Here is a 12,245-nt window from a genome sequence, read left to right as displayed (position 1 = left end):
GGAGGAAGAAAGAAGATGGAGGAAAAAAAAAAAAAAAAGCCTGTGAAAGCAATTCCAATTCCTAATTTTCAGAAGTCTCCATAGGACACACAGGATGGTGTGAGGGCAAAACATGGAAGATTGCACAATTGCGAATTTAAATGCTTTTTACTTTGTCCACAAAACAGACCCTGCCTGACTACTTAGGAAACACACATAAAAACTCTTAAGGGACTTTAAAATAAAGACTACCTCTGGTTTGAAATGTTCATATCTCTGTGGCAATCAGTATATGAGCAGATAGAAATTTTCCCTCACAATCTCAAGAATACTGCCAGAATTCCAGAATCATGTCTTAGACTGGGAGGGATCGCCAGAATTCAAATTGTCACTATGCCCTGCTCAAAACAGATCTGAACTGATCAAATTGTTCAGGTCCATGCCCAGTCAATTTTGCACATGTCCAAAGATGGAGACTACACAACAAAAATTGTGTCATTTGAAAGAATTTGATGCCCTACTGATGCATTTAGTTCTGTGCCCCACCCCTGTGCCACCTCAGAGCTTTGGGCTTTGTTACAACAAGGCTATGATCTCATGTCCTTTGTATCCTGATAGATTCTCCCTTACATGCTCATTTTCTTGAGCAAAGGAAGGAATTTTACAGTAAATTTGAATGTAGCTTTCTCAACTACATATAATATTAAAAAAAGGTATCAGAAACAGTGAGGTCTTCTTCATAGTTTGTTAATGAATGGTATCTGAAGTTGCAGGAATCACTAAAGAATATGCATGCAAATCATGATCCATTCTGTCTGTCCTTAGGCCAGTATGCAGCAAGTGGAACACTGTGCAGACATCACGGCTTTTTTGTTGTTGATCTGCTTGAATAATATGTCTTTGTTACTCAAATTCATTCCAAAAAAGCTGTCTCTGAGAACGGATCTTAAACACATCATACTTTTTATTCATGGAATGAATATGAATTAAAAGCATGAAAGGCATCTGGACAGTCATAAAATTCAATCTGTAGTATGAGAACCTCCTAGATGTCACACACCATGCATGTGATTACTTGCCTACACTAAACACTCTCCAGAGCAGTAGAAATCCCTGTAGCAGAACATGTCCTACCTGGCTTCCTGAAAATGAAACCCAGGTAAGCATTTTTTCTACCTCAGCTTTTTTCCCTTGACCCAACAGATTTGCTGACACTACAAATCATACTGCCATAAAAAAATAGAGATTCAACTAAAAAGCCAGACTATACTGGTTGTGAGGATGAATTTGTTGTGTGCTGCTGTAATGCAAATGGTCCAACAAAGGAAGTGTTTCTGCTCCTCAGAGTAAAGATCTCTGCAAAGGACCTCAGTTCCCAACACATATGCAAATGTGCACCTCTCACACCCTCCTCTGGGACACAGGCAGATGTCTGCAAAATCAAGTTTTCTGGAAATAGTTCAGTAGGCTCAAGGTTCCTGGGTGACTCTATCAGCAGCATTTCCTCCCCTCCTGCTCTACTACAGCCACTAGCACTTGTATCATAAGACTAAATGCTAAAGAAAAACACCTAATTGTCGTGAGACTAGTGATAAAACCACAGGGGTTAGACACAAACAGAATAAAATGGGAGTATTTTGGAATGAGATGATGTTTAAGGTCACTTTCTCTTCACAGACTATTCTATGATCCTATATTGTTTCTCTTTTTCCTTTTTTCTAGATGATATTTCTTGTAAGTAGTTTGAACGGGATGCCTTATAGTTTAATGATACAAAGATAAAACGCAGTATTTTTCATGGCTCTATGGAAGACTCAAAGTAGAGAGGTTTGTTCTGATGTCTTGCAAGTATTAATATTCCAAGTTTAGAATACACCACCTCATGACCTCAAGGTAAGGACAAGAAGCCAGCACTTCTGTCAGCTTTCAGTTCTGGCTTCCTGGATTTGCTCCACTGAGGTCCTGGGCTTTGCTCCCACCCAAACCCTAGGAGCGCTCCATAGCCTCAGCATTTATGGGCCACGCTGAAGCAGTTGAAGAGAGGACAGTGGCTCCACCATGTGTGGTTTGTAATTCCTTAAGATTCCAGGGAACCTGAATCCTTTTGGAATCTGTGCTCCTTACCAGTTCTGTACTGCCCATATGTGTGGGTAAAGGAAGACCCAGCCTGCCCAGCTCCTGAGAGACATTGGCATGGTGGCAAAGTTTTTTTAAAAATAGGTAAAGAATATCAGCTACAGATTTGTGTGAACATGTAATAGCACACATACACATACAAACTCCCTGGAGTTGTTATGCCATAAAAGACTGCACAAGCAGGATGGGATCAAGCTGTTATTTATTAAGTTGCAAACCCACTGTGAGCCTTTAGGAGGGATATATTTAAGAAATCAAGACATAAAAATCTTCAGGTTGTTCCAGGAAGTGGGAAAATTTACTTGAAATTTCCCACTCCATCCTTTAATCCTATTTTCTTGAACTTATCATAAAATGTTCACTTAAATTGGCAGGAATGGGATACAGGGGTAAACAGTTCTGTGATGCAAATGACATTTTAAACTATTTTATCTCTTATCAGAAGTACATGGAAAGAAGCTTATTTTATTCTTCCCCAAACATCATTGCCTATTTTTATTTTAAAATCCAGTATATGTATTAAAAATATGTTCCTCTAATTTTAAAGGACTTTTTTTTATTTGGAGACTCATAACTTCATTAGGATTTCTGTCTTGTAAAAGGTGTGTGTGCTTTTGGAGGGTAAGCAGCAAGCACAATCTTTCATTAGGCCACAAGTTGTTTACACATTTCTATTTTCCAAGTGGCTCACAGTTCATTTGTCTGTTGCATATAAGCAGTGTCTTCATGGTTTTAATTGGATAAATTGTAACAAAAAATATTTAAAAATTAAGAAAATTCATTTTTGAGAATCTCTTAGAAGAAAACAGTTGGCAAGCAGGTTTTTTACCACTTCATACTTTATATCAGGTTTCTTTTGCCTTTAGACATACTGGTAGACCTCTTTGTCTACAGTGTGAAGTACCAGGAAAAGAGGAAGCAGGCACTAGAGTGCTCTTTAGGAAAACTTGGTAAAATATTGCTCATAGCATCCGTATTTCTCCTCTGCTCTATGAGATGTGACAGCAATAAGGGCTGAATCATTTCCTATGGCTCTTCAGAGAAAGGAGCTGATGGAAGGATACTGGCTGTCTTCATGTAGAGAAAAATGCTTCAGATTTTACTGAGGTTTCCCTGGTCACCCACATGTTAAATTAGCTGATTTTAAAAGGATGGGTAAACTAAGCCTAAGAGACTTTTTTTTCCAGATGCTCTCATTCCAGGCAACATTGCATAGCTTGCTATGGAGCCTCTGGAATTCTTCTCGTGGCCCTTTTCATTTATGATTACTGGATTGGCACTGGCTGCAAGAGTTAACTTAGGATTTTCAAAAGCCCATGATTCCTTCTTTGAAGATGCAAAGTGCCCTTTGTAAAAAATTCACATCCTCAGCTTTGAACTTCAGCAGCAGCCTATTATTTTAACACTTCATTTAAATGTTAATGTGCTATTTTCTAAACTTCAGACTGCTAAACTGCTGCATGATTTCCAGACTCCACAATGAAGGTTTTCATGTTGGAATGACATTTTCTCTAGATTACACAGGTACAAGTCTCCATAATTACAGAGAGAATAGAGCAAGGCAAGGCTTCCGGCAGAGGAAAACATAGCTGAGTTGTTAACTGAATAGCTGCATTGAGATAGAGGACAGTCATTCTCAGGCTGCATGGCATTTAAAGAGACTTGGAAAAGACCATTTACATCTCCCATGCAGCCACAAAACAAGACAGAAGCCTCATCCCATGTGGCAGTAGCCATCTATCCATACAGTGGATGCACTTATGCAAGACATACATACACATACACTCCCAGTGAGGTTCGAACTGCCAGTGAAAATAGGGATGCTGCCTTTTGGTGTAGGAGGGAGTCTTCACATTACACATTTCATTTTTCATCATAGGTGGCTACTATATGGCATCTGATCTGCAACAAGTTTATATTTTAAGTAAACAAGAGGTAAGTAAAAACGTCCATCCTAAGATTTCCTGTCTTGGTGAAAGGAGAAGGAATTCACCAGAATGAAATCAAACAAAAATCTCCAAGAGAGCAAAGAAAACATTAAAAAACCCCTCAAAACAAAAACAAAGCAAAACAAAAACAAAAAAAATCCAGCTGCCAGTTCTGTTCATTATTTGCTATTTCCTTCTATCAGTGCAGCCACAAAATGTCCACCCTCTTTTCCTGGAGTAGGAAGAAACAAGCAAGAGAAGTAAAGAATATCTAAATGTACTCTGCATTTCCCCCTGTATTCAGGGATCAAGGGCACAATTGTTACACATAGTACACATTCTTCATCTAACTATCTGGGTTCTGGAACATCCAGGAACACAATGTGGGTTTAGATTTACTTGACTCCTGTGCATAAAACTGTCATGTCAATGTCTTTTTGCTAGTGGATTAAGCTACATATCAGGCATATTAAGCCACCTAGTGCTCACACATGGGTGTGCAGGGTCCTACAGATTTCCTGGGGGCACCTCCTTGTTGCTTCTGGGCCACAGTTTTAAGCTGCATGATGAGTTTCTGGACTCAGGTCTTCAAGATGCAGAGAGTAGATTCATTAATTTTAGCTTAATTCTAGTTCCCTTAGAGTCCTTCATTTAAACAGCCAAGCAGTGTACTGGGTATGGAATATCAGGTTCAGTTTTCCTCCACAGATGAGTAGGAATTTCAGGCAAATAGATAAATCTAGAATCATATTCCTATAAATCCATAACATCCAAACAGTTAGTGGGATCATACCTGAGATATCTGAGGCTGTATTTTAAGGCATATATAACCATGGACCTGTGGGAATGTGCAAATTTCAAGAAACTCTAGGGCACTTCAGATGATTTAAAATGCCTTTGCATACCCTGGTCAGTTGGACCTCTTGTGTCTGGTCAGACAATTTGCCTTCAGTGCCACATGGGTTCTATGAGTGGATCTGTCATAGATGAGACCTTAGACACTTGGGTCATAAATGTTAATTTTCATTTTGATGTCTTAATTTATGACTTAAACTTATTTCTAGTGACTTCAGTTGATGTCAGATCTGATGCCCTGCAGTGTAAGCACCATCCCTAGCCCTGAAAACAAGGAGTCGAGGAACAGCAAATTTTCTGGTCAGCAGGAAGTTCTGGTGGACAGGCAGCAAGACTCCTCCTAGAGTTGTTTGTTTCTTTTTATCAAAACCAAAAACAAAACCAAGACAGAAACTCATCAAAAGAGTAGGTTTTGCGCAGGAATAATAGAGAGGTGTAGCCAATATAATATAATATAATATATATAATATATATAAATATAATCATGGAATCCTCTGCAAAGTAATTAAATGTTTTCTGACATAGTCTGCAGTTCTAATTGGGGTCTGATGGGGTAAAAGGGCTTTGAGAAATTACTATTTACTCAGTAATTCAGAAAGGTCCTTTTTATTTACAGCCATTTGGGTTTATTGAGTAACTACATAGAATATTTATGGTATCTGCAGTCTGTTCACTATTCGTTTGGAAACAAATAGAGCACATCCACAGTTGGTAAGTTAAAACCCTGTATTATGTCATCATGATGGAGGCAAGAGCCTTTTACACAGCATTTAGAGACACCCCCACAAAGATCTGAATCATACTGTGTGTGGAGTTGTGGGCAGCTCTCCCTGTTGCCTCTGCCTCCTGACTCAGAGGGGCTGCTCTACCACAGAATAAGGAGGATTTTCTGTGGGGAATCTAGCCAGGAATCAAGCTAAATCAGGTAGGCATTTGACATCTAAAAATCAAGGAAAACACTTAGGATTTTAAAGCTTTGCAACATTAATAATGAAATACTGACTTTCATTAATTAGCAACATCAGTGTATCTTTGCAATATCATTAAGGAAAAACTGACACCAAAGAGTGAAACCTCTCATTTACACTACTGTGTTGTAGTGGTTCCTGGAGATTTGGAAATCAAAGGGTAATTCATGGGCCACATCAGAGTTGGTTTTAAGTGTAGTCTCTACATGCCTCAAATCTAAGGATCTGTTTGGTATGATTTTTAACTTTTTCCATATTCCCAAAACACCACTTTTCTTGCAAAAAACAGCTCAGATAATGAGTGCTTTGTCAGATTTATTTTACACAAACATCTTTAATACAAACACCCAGCAGTCCAGGAACTACATTTAATGAGAGAATGACTCGAAGCAATTAAAGACATTAATTTAATTAATTTACAATAATGTTTTTCTAGTGTAACTTAAAGCATGTCAGTGGGTTTTCTTTTTCCTACTATAGAATCTCAAACCTCTAAAACATTTTCCAACAAAATTATGGGCTTGACTCAGCTAAGTGAGAACTGACTTGTATTTTTGGGCCATTTAGAAGTCTTTAGTATCTAGTGGTGAAGAGACCTCTGCACCACTTTCCGGTTGAAAACTCATATCCAAAAGAAACAATTTCCAAGGCTGAGAAACACAACACAGGCTAAAAACCTAATAAATTCAACTTGTTTGTCAGTGGTGGGCACAGCTGATCTGTGGAGGACTTGACGCATAATTTAATACAATGTCAGCTCTTTAAAGCAGAAAAAAGAATGGTTCCCAAAATAACTAAGGAAAATATCTCCACTCTTACCAAGAAGGGAACTATCTTAAAGTTGGGCATGAGGCTTTTATCATTCATCTTCTCCCTTTCAACTACCTCTTAGGCTAGATTAAATCCCGACAACCACTCATTCCTGACTTTTCAGTATTTGTAGCTCAAAGTTAATTTGAAACCTTGCTGTGCACTCTTTTCCACAAAAGTCTAGATTCATGACTTGTATTCAAAATACCATCAGATTGGTATCACATATCTTGTCTTCAGTTGTGGCTGACTCCAATGAAAATTTTTCTGTCCCTATCCTATGCCCAAGGCCGGTCATTGCTCCTCACATCCGATGGCATAACTGTCCCTGTAATTGCTCCTTGGCAGAACTAATTCAATACAACTAGGACTAAAAGCGATCTACTATCCAAGAGAAGGTAGATCATGCTTAATCAATTAGATTAGACAGCAGTTCCACAAGCACTTCTGCTGGAAAATAAAGGTTCAGAGTCAGCATCTGTAGCTCAATGAAGAATGATTGCAGCAAATCTCTACAAAGCTCTGGACACACACAGGTAACTGATGTGGTATGAAATTACACAGAAAAATCTGCTTTTAGTTTCCTTCTTCAGGGGTAAGAACTTGAAAAAGGATAATTGGAGTCTGGATTCATAGCAAGAAGAATAAAAGCCTTCCAGGTGCCTTCCAGGCAAACTGGAGTGCTTCGGGCTTGTGGCAACTTGTCCTCCAACCAGGTACTTCTGTTTCATGATAGGAAGTGTAAAAGCAGGTAAATATAATTATATGCTGTTGGGACATCTTCACAGTTTCCAAATGTCTTGGACTCAAGCTTGGGTAAAGGTACAAGTAAAAATTCTATTTCATTTAAAGAAATTGAGGAAAAGAAAGAAAAGAAGTTTTTAATGCAATAAAACTCAGAGTACAGCCCAAGCCATGGGTCCTCCTATTTTTCCATTGGTTTTCAGTCAAAAAACTTTTGGTATAGCAATAAAATACAGAAAATTTCAATACACCACTGAAACTCAGGGAAATTCTCCCTAATGCTTCAGTTTCTGGACTTTACTAGTGACCAATTTACTCCATAATGCCTCTGATGCAACAAAATCCTTGTTTGGCAGAGCACCACTTGTGTACTTCTGTTCTGCCTTGTTTAGATGCTAAATATTAAATATCAGTCAGACTTTCAAACTATCTTCCAGGATAAAAAGTCTCATTTTACCCTAATCCTCTAGAGGTGCACTCAGTAAGGAGCTAACAGGTCACTATCATTGAAGCAAATTAGGTCAACTCAGTTTCTCACTTGCAGTTATTCACCAGTGAAAAAGGTGTGGGCTGAGATCTTCCATCTACATTGAATATTTCTCTTTTTCACTGTCCACATTTTTATGGAAGAGATTGGGCTATAAATCATGATTGTTATGATTTGATCAGACCAGAGTGTACATAAAGCTTCCAGAACATTGTAAAACAAGTCTTGGCTCACAAATGAGCACACCGGATACAAAGGAGGTTTATGGACAAAAGGATGCAATCAAGTGATTTACTTTCAGACTCAACTGTTAGTGATGCAATTGAAAAGAAAGGAGACACAGCTCTTGTTTCCCTCTCTGGCACCAAGTTAAAGACAGAGCTCAGGTCTTGAACCAGGTTTTAAGAGTAAATGTATAGTTGATCAGAAGGCTGAGATACCCGGTTGCAAAGCTGCAAGATGTCACAGCTCTGATCTTCCCAGGCCCGGGAAATTGGCACATACAGGTAATCAAGGGCAGCAATCAAACCACAGCTGAAATGCAAAGAGTAGATTTATTTCATTACCTCAATGACAGTTTATTCTGTGATGGAACTAAAATCTTCCAGTCCCTGCAGAATTAAGGCTGGGACTCTGTCAGCACAACTGAGCAAGGTTCAGGTAGCAGAGATAGCCTATACACTGTGAATGAGAACTCAAAGTTTTACAAGGAAGAAAGCTAAAATGAAAAACCTTTGCATTCTCCTTAGTCCTCCCTGTGCAAGTGTTAATATCTTCATTAGTCATAATATGTCACTTGATCTTACTTCCGCTTTAAAACAATTGCTTAATTTCCTTATCACAGGCAGCAAGGGATGAGGGCTGGCAGAGACAGCTCTTTGTGTAAGAATGGGTAGCACATACTGTGAGTAAAGATAGTTCTTGATTACTTTGACCTTTCATCATTATAACTTTGCTTAATATTGTAATTAGAATATTAGAATGTGCTTCATTTAGCCAAGAATGTGATAAAAAGTAATTCTTTCTGGGGTATTTTTATACACCAGAGATGATTAAGAATTCAGTCAGTGTGTGATTTTCCATTTTCTTTCCTATATCCCCTTTTTAACTTCAACTCATGAGAACTATTAAGTTAGACCAAACCTTAATTATTGCATCCTTTTGCTTGACAGATTGAACTATATCACTAGAATCATTTAGCTTAATACCCGGGAATCATCATTTGGAACAAATAAACCATTAAGAGTGAAAAAAGGTGTGAAGGAAGGGGATGAATCAGGGCATGAAAAAAGGGCTCCACTGGTGGAGTAAGGAGACAAAATCAGTGCCATAAGGAGTGTGAGATATGTGAAGATAAATTTAGGAGTATCTTGGTCTAAAAGATTTTTAAATCACTTCCTGGAATAATCTTTGAGCCAGTGCTTGAGATTTGCTTTTCAGTACACTCAGCAGGGTCAGGATTTGCCTGAATGTTCAGAAATTCTCTTGATTTCCTAGCCAATATATTACATTACCTCATGCATGCAAAAAAGCTGAAGTCAGGAACGCAATGTTAACTGCTTGTCACAATCCATCTTTTCTAAACATATACTTTCAGAAAATTTTGGGGGGATTTGAAAATGTGAATTGGAGACTTTTCTCTGTTCCTTTGTTGCATCATTTCTCCCCTAGTGAAAATTTTTCGACTTTGCAGGCAGCAAATTTTGCATTTGTGCTGGAAACAGTGTTGATAACACAGAGATACTTTAGTTACTTCTCAGAAGAGCTTACACAGATTTAAAGTCTTTTCTGCTTCTCACCCCACCCCACCAGCCATGAGGGTGAGGGTGCACAAGGAGTTGGGTGGGGACACAGCTGATCCCAACTGAAAGGGATATTCCAGACCATGTGGCATTATACACAGTATATAAAGCTGGGTGGGGGAGAAGAAGGAAGAGGAAGGCATTTGGAGTGATGGTGTTTGTCTTCCCAAGTTGATATTGTGCATGATGGAGCTCTGCTGTCCTGGGGATGGCTGAAAATCTGCCTGCCCATAGGAATTGGTGAATGAATTCCTCAATTTGCTTTGCTTGTGTGTGTAGCTTTTGCTTAACCTATTAAACTCTCTTTATCTCAATTCAGGAGGTTTCTCACTTTTGCTCTTCTAATTCTCTCCAACATCTCAATGTGAGGAGACTGAGTAAGAGGATGTGTGGGGTTTAGGTGCCACTTGGGGTTAAACCACAACACCGTTGTAAAGAGAGGAAAACTGTTATGCTATGGTCTGAGTTAGTTGTATACAATTTCCAAATGAAAGTCAGACAGGGTCATGCTGGCTTCAGAAGTCCTGTGGAGTTGAATAGACATAAGACTGAGTTAAGAAACTCCTGCAGATCCTTGAACTGTAAGTGACGTCTCATAAGTAGCTCAGGATTTCTTGAAGATCAAACCATTTAGTAAGAAATCAGATGCCACAAGGAAGGCAGACTCCAGATCCTACAGTGACGACAACTGCGTGGTCTTGGGGTGCCCACAGTCTGCCATATAGGGTGAGCAATACTTGAAGACTCAGGAGGAGAATGCTGACCCATGCAGTGGTCCCTGAGCTCTTCTAGCACACAACTGCCATGCAGAGGTCAAGGGATGACCCTGAGGGAGGTGGGGCAGTAGGAGCCATGCTCTTACAGAAATGGAGATTGCCTGTGCTGGGGGAGTATAAGCCTGATCCAAGGAGCAATAGGGGGAGCTAAGCCAATTTCCATTTATTTGAAATGAAGGTGATGGTCACTTTACTTTGGAGTCAGGTGTTTATACATATAGTGCATAACAGTACTCTGGTACATGATTATATAAGGCAATGCTCCCAAGCCTCTAGGATTTTGATCATGCCTCAATTTTCCTCAGTAGCTAAATCCAAATTCCCTCCTAGTCTTCTTGGTTCCTTTATTTAGTTTCTTCATTTGTTTGTTCAGGCTTACAGAAATATAATAAAAATGCCTTGCTGGTGCTCTATGCATTTTGATGGTACATTAAAAATAAAATCTAACCAAAATCTTACCTGAAAAATTACTATGTAACCTGGTTTTGAAGGTTTCCACCTTCACAGGTTATCTCCAGGGTAAGCAGCATGTGCTCTGCATTCCATGCCATGAAAGCACCAGTCTGGTGAGCTGTAACACAGCCCTTGCATTATTTCACACACATTGAATGGCAAAGGAAGATATCATAGAAAATCATGATTGTGCCTTAAGCCACAGGGGATCAGAGTAGACTGAAGACCAAGTGTTGTGAAGAGCAGTCTGTGTCCCTCTGCTCTAAATAAGGTTTGCCCTCAACAGTAAGGCAGTAAACCCATGTACATGCTTGTGTGTCCCTCAAAGACAGAGATCAGTCCTTGTCTCCCCTCGTTTAGCAGGAGAGGTAAAACTTCTGTGTTCCTTTATTTCTTACTATGAACAGCTGTTGACTCCCTTGAATGCAGTGAGGTCCTGCAGAGGGACCTTCCTAAATCAGAGGACAGGGCAATCACTATCCATATGAAGTTCAACAAGGGGAAATGCTGGATTCTGCACTTGGGATGGGTCAAACCTGGATATACGGACAAACTGGGGAATGAGATGCTGGCAAGCAGTGCTGCACAAAGGGACCCAGGGATTCTGGTCAATGGCAAGCTGAGTATAAGGCAGCAGTGCCCTGGCAGCCAGGAAGGCCAAGTGTCTCCTGGGGGGCATCAGGCACAGCATGGCGAGCCTGGCAAAGGGAGGGGATTGTCCTGCTCTGCTCTGCACTGGGGCAGCCTCATCTTGGATATTCTGTGCAGCTTTGGGCACCACAATGTAAGAAAGAGATTAAGCCACTAGATAGTGTCCAAAAGAAGGTAACAAAGACAGTGAAGGGTCTTGAGGGGAAGCCATAGAAGCCAAGAAGTAAATGAGGTCACTTGGTCTGGTCAGCTTGGAGGAGGCTGACAGAGACGTCATCGCATTTACAACTTCTTTGTAAGGGGAAGAGGAGGGGCAGGCAATGACCGCTTCCCTTTGGTGATGAGTGGCAGGACCCAAGGGAATGGCCTGAAGCTGTGTCAGGGCAGGTTTTGTTGGATGTCAGGAAAAGGTTCTTCACCCAGAGGGTGGTTGGGCACTGGAACAGGCTCCCCAGGGCAGTGGTCACAGCCCCAAGCCTGACAGAGTTCAAGAAGGGTTTGGTCAATGCTCTCAGGCACATGGTGTGACTCTTGGGCTGTCCTGTGCAGGGCCAGGAGTTGGACTTGATGATCCTTTTGGGAACCTTCTAACTCAGCTTATTCTGTGATTTTCCCACTGTCATGAGATTTATGTTTTGGTTGATTGTCTTTTTTCT

Source organism: Agelaius phoeniceus, chromosome 2, assembly GCF_051311805.1.
Source record: "Agelaius phoeniceus isolate bAgePho1 chromosome 2, bAgePho1.hap1, whole genome shotgun sequence".
NCBI classification, from domain to species: domain Eukaryota; kingdom Metazoa; phylum Chordata; class Aves; order Passeriformes; family Icteridae; genus Agelaius; species Agelaius phoeniceus.
The sequence above is the reverse complement of the archived record's forward strand: the minus strand, read 5'-3'. Positions refer to the sequence as shown.